This window comes from Carassius gibelio, chromosome B1 (assembly GCF_023724105.1).
Source record: "Carassius gibelio isolate Cgi1373 ecotype wild population from Czech Republic chromosome B1, carGib1.2-hapl.c, whole genome shotgun sequence".
Taxonomy (NCBI): Eukaryota; Metazoa; Chordata; class Actinopteri; order Cypriniformes; family Cyprinidae; genus Carassius; species Carassius gibelio.
Genome location: NC_068396.1, coordinates 6,742,319 through 6,748,277, shown reverse-complemented (window position 1 = coordinate 6,748,277; position 5,959 = coordinate 6,742,319).

Below are 5,959 nucleotides of genomic sequence, written 5' to 3'. Positions count from 1 at the left end.
GGAGTGGAGTGTGATGCATTTCAAAAGAAGCACTCACACCTCATGACCTCAGACACACTTAACCGTCTCACACAATCCTGGCTTCGCACAAACGTTCTCACACCGCGTTTGCGCTTTTTCTTACAGACTCAGATAAGGACCTCTAACCCTCCACAGCACATTATCTGTGACCCTTCCTCTACCCTCTGATGTTACAAACAATATTCCACCTTGAATACTAAGCATGTGTAGAGCAGAACAGGAAACGGTGTGTTTTGTTATTGAGGGACAGAACAATGGGGTGGTAAATCTACAAGTCATGCCAGCTGCCCATCACATTCGGCCAAAAGAAACACTTCTGTCATTTTACAAAAATCCCGCATCCTGGAATGTACTAGTTTCTGATGTTTTTTTGCAAATGCAAAATTTATTTTTCTCATCTCCTCAATCATTGAAACACGAATGGCAGTTTATTGCACACAGGTTTATATGGATATACTAAAAGTGTCTGGAGGTTGGTCAGAAGGTCTCTGTTTGTTTATAGGATATGGTTTCTGATACCGACCACCCAAAATGTCAACCAAGATGATTAAGCAGCTCATATACTCCAATTTGACAGAAACAGCTGATAAAGCCTGGTGTGTAAGGTTCTTCTTTGTGTCATTTGAGATTTTAAATACCTGGGTAAAATATGGTGTAACAAAACATACATATAATTTACCATCTCTGAATTGTTTTATTTGGCATTTAATGGGTTACTTCACCCAAAAATGAAAATTCAGTCATCAGTTACTCACCTTTATGTCATTCAAAACGTATGAGATTCATTCATTTTCGAGATCAAATGAAGTTATTTTTAACAAAACCTGACAGATTTCTGTCCCTCATCCAAAACCTTGGCACTTCAAAGAGCTTGTAAAAAAAAAAATATATATATATATATATATATATGAATCAAGTCTTTTGAAGAGTAACCTTAATAATGATCAGATTTGATGTAAGCTTTTATTCACATATTAAACACTGATCAATGCAAATACATAGTGCATAAATCAAAAAATGTGTTTAGCAGATGAATAAAAGACAACATGAGGGTGAATAAATTTGACAATATTAATTTTTGGGTAACTATGCCTTTAGTAACCCTTATCAATCAAGATCAAATTTGTAGCAATGTTTCCTGACTTGAACCTGTGAGAAAATTAAAACCAGCAGCCCAATATTCTGCCATCTGCTCCTAAACCAAAGTATAGATATCTTGAGAGTTTTTGTTCCATGCTCTTTACCTAAAAACTACTTACAATGAGTGAAATACATCATCCGCAACACACAATGCATCATTAAATCAAAGAGAGCACAGCTGAACTTGCATATCCGGAAGAAAGCACACATCTGGACTAGAAATGACAATAGACCTTTTCTAGTCGCTCCCCACGTTTACAGCTGGTTAAAAATCAGGAACAATTACTCACAATGCCTTATGCCATATTTGAATAACTTTTGGAGACGTGGCCGATTGTGCACTTTTTGTTAATGTCTGTGAGTCAGGACTCACAGGAAATGGGAAACTTTTTGTGAAAAATCAAGATATCATCATGTGGCAGGCACATTTCCTCCCACCAATGTGTGTAGGATGAAATAAAGGGCCAGTGAGGAAAAGTGGGGGTGCTGGAGGGGAGGTAGTGGGGGAAGGGAGACACATCTGTCATGCAGGGTGAGAAAAGAAAAGGGAGGAAAAGGCCTCAAGTATGTTTTTATTCCAAAGGAGAGCTATAGATCATTTCGGACCTGTCACTAAAGGTCTGTTTGAATACACTACTGTACACAGGTTTGAATTCCTGAAACGACATGAAGTTGCTTGACCTGTATTAGACTAAATCGAGGTGCTCACTTTGACTCCACAAGATGTCTAGTAGACCTGATCTAATAATGGGCTACAAAAGCATGTCTGTATAGCATTTTCATTATAAGACGCTATCGCTAATCTATAAATGTATCATTATTCTCTTGAAAGATCCAAAACTGTACGAATTTCTTTCTTCTCACAAACAAAGACTGAAATTTTGAAAAGTGTCATACAGGTTTGGAAAAACATGAGATGCACACTTTCAGTATAATTTTATATAAGATGTCACATCATTACAAAAATCACTGTAATTCCACATTTGCTCTCACAATTGGATGTTTATTATGAATTTTTCGGTTAAACCGACTTTCACTTTTTAATGTTAGCAAATGATGACAGAATTAAATTTAGTTCTTGTGAAATTTAATGAGTTCAAATATTGGTCAATAAATAAGATGTGACCCTGGACCACAAAACCTTAAGTCTTAAGTCACTGAGGTATATTTTTAACAATAGCCAAAAAAAAATAAAAAATAAAAATTGTATTGGTCAAATTTATCAATTTTCCTTTTATGCCAAAAATGATTAGGATATTAAGTAAAGGTCATATTTTGACATATATTTTGTATATTTCCTACCGTATATATATATCATAACCTAATTTTCGATTAGTAATATGCATTGCCAAGAACTTAATTTGGACAACCTTAAAGGCGATTTTCTTAATATTTCAATTTATTTGCACCCTCAGAATCCAGATTTTCAAATAGTTGTATTTCTGCCAAACATTGTCAGATCCTAATAAACAATACATAAATCAAAAGGTTGTTTATTCAGCTCACTATAAAAGAAATATACTCTTATGATGTTTTGTGGTCCAGGGTCTCATACTGATTAAGTGCACAAAGTACTCAACCTAACAATTTTCCCATGCTAATTTGGAAAATACATCAGTACATAAGTTGGAGGGAGGAAGTAATAAGATATCAAGGTCACAAATTATAAATTAATTCCATGGCCATGTTAGGATCATGGAACAAATTAGTACAAAGTGGTCACAGGCAGCTGACCTAAAAAGACAGAACAAATTAGTAAAATGTAGCCACAACTTAAGTACATTCATATAGGGAACATTAAATATATATATATATATGTATGAAGCCATTCCTAAAAGCAATATCCCAATATTAAATTGGAAGCAATAAGTTGCGAGTAAATGCAGAGCACAAAAGAAAAAAACGCAATCACTCAGACCTGCAGACAAACTGCCTGCGGATGAAGCCTTCAAAGTTACCCGAAATTTCAGTCTGTCTCTCAACTTCATATATCAGCCTCCTAACGTTCAAGTGAAAGGGAAAGTGGAGGAAAGATTAAGGGCTTGTGCACCAAGGAATGTTAAGTGTGGTTGAAGCATGTGTGCTGAGTATAGACTAGCGCACGTTCAAGGCCAAATGGTTTGGAAACAATTAAAGTAATGGAGAAGGAAAAGGCGTTCTGCCTCCTCTCACCCCAACCATCCTCACCCAAGCAGATGACTAACAGTCCCACCGAGCCCCAGTGTCACCTTTTTGATTGTGCCTTTATCTCATTTCTCACATTCTAGAGCCTAGTGTCACTGCTGGCAACGGCTTGGTGCATCCCGCAACTTCAAGGTTTAATAAAGGGTGTGAAAACATTTAAAAAACACATCCATTCTCTAGCTCGACTACACTTAATGCACAGGGCACAGGGTTAAAAGCTCGATTAAATCTGGCCGCCTTTCCAGCACTTCATACCAATGGACTCGAGGTCAAAAAAAATCTTCCTTTAAGAAATCGTGTGCATACAGCAGCATCACAACCAGTGTTAAAATGGCAAATGCTTCTACATTTGTTCCACCACCCAGTAAAAGTAAACCCACATTCAGCTGAAAGGAACGCACATTGACAGCCAGATGTGCTGTCTGTCGTCTATTTGGCTCTAGAAAGACTTTTGCCCAAGGGTGTGGAGTTCCCCTTCTGTTAAAGCTGTGATGTGACATCCTTGTCTGGAGGCCTTTTTTTTTATTTTAAGTATCTGCCGCTTCATTCAAGGTGTCAGCAATTTAGTCTTTGTAAAGTTAGTCAAAGCACTGAATTTAAAACATGACTCAATGAAAGCAGTTTGAAAGAGATGCAGACATCATTCTAGGGAAACAATTAGTGGAGTTCAACCCCTCAAAGCTGACCTCGTAAACCATGAGGACCATTCATTGGAAAGCCATCTGATTGCATTTTGTTACAGATCATTATGAAGAATGAGAGGTGGGAGGGGATGAATATCTAATCAGATCGCCAAAGAAACAATCTAACGTATGTTCATCTATCTATCTGTCTGTCTGTCTGTCCGTCCGTCCGTCCGTCTGTCTGTTGATACCTCGCATGTGCGACAGACATGAATGACTTCTCAAGTTTTATAAATTATTGGAGGATGTGAGACTTATGGTGAAATAAGAGGAAATAAATCTCAGCCTATAGCCTCACTGGAAAAAAAATTACCAACAGAAAATACCTACAAAACTAAAAAAAAACCTACTTAAGAGTATAGTTGTCTGCAGTTTTTGGCTAAAACGAACAGTAGAAGAAGTAAAACACCAACGACCTTTATTCTGTTTCAAGGTAAATTATGAATACAGAAACAGATTATCAATGAATAAATACTTATTTCTGTGTGCTTTCTTGCACAACACTATGTTATGACCTCAAAACATAATGCATGATGTGTAAACAAATACATTTTGATGTTTGTATCACATAACCAGCTCTATATGGCTTTTCTGATGTAAACTTGCTCAGTAGCTCACCTGGTACAACACTACAGTTGTAATGCAGAGCACTCAGATAATCCAATGAAATACAACTTATGATAAAAATACATACATACAATAGATACATACAAAAACCTGCGTAATAAAGCGGCCAGATTTACGTTCACCTCTGTTAAAGCTCCATTAACCTGACATTTCACTTTATAAAGTGGTGAAATGTGCAAGAAGCAACATAGTATCATTTTGCATGTAATATCCTTTTCCTCAATGAGCCAGAGTTGAACAATATCTTAGAAGTGCACTGAAAGAGGGGTCCAAATAGCTATTTTGACTTTGGGTTGTAAGCTAGGGAGACGTCTTTAAAAGAGCTTAGCAACAACATAGCAACCACCAGAATGTTCTGGAAACCATGTAGAACACCTTGGCAAGAGAATAGAAAACACTGGGAAAGATGTCAAGCCAACTTCAACAGCATGGTAGATGGGCTTTGTACAATCAAGCACTTCTAAGCTCTTCAGAAAAAAAAAGAAAAAAATAAAAAAAAAAATACTTATTTTATTATAAACAGCTAAGACAGAGGGAACAAAGCCCCCAGATCAAACCTCTATAGAGAGATTAGCTTTGTAGAGAAGTGTGAAATGTTTGCATGGAAACAGGTGAGAGCCAAACACGCTGTGAGAGCCTTACGGCACAGCACAAACAGTCCGCCTGCCACCTTCATTTCTACCCTCGCAGCCAACTGGTTTGTCTGCTGTCGCTCGCTCTGTAAATCACTCTTGCTAGTAGATTTCACACCCAGATAGAAGCAGCTCTAATTGGTAGTGTGTGGACCACAAAAGAAGATGACACCTTTGAACATTTGCTCTTACAACTCTGCAAACCTTTTGTTTGCCACATTATAATTGAATTAGAGCCTGCTAAGGTTACGTCTCGATGATAAAAGCTAGCATGTGGAATCTGCAATAAAAACATCTGTTGCAAATGATCACCATTTTTCCAAGCGAGTATATTACCAGTTTCCATTTAGAGTTGATGTTTCTTTGTTGTGACAGGTAAACGGGAATCGAATGGACAGGTTTGCTGGTGAACCTCTACTTTCATTGCAAAGCACTGGCACTGTTGCATGTGCATTTAGTCCACAGGTTACATGTCACATCCAATATTCAGGGTCCAAAAAAGTACAGACTTGCCAAAAGAATAAGTAAAATGAAGCTTGGGTAATTTGCAAGCAATTTTAAAATGTTAAATGCAATCTGTTTAAAGGAAAAAGGAACTGTAATGGAGAAGCAATAATAAGGGTGAATTTTCTAATGTTGTTCTCTTGCGAAAAGCCAAAACCGGTCATCACT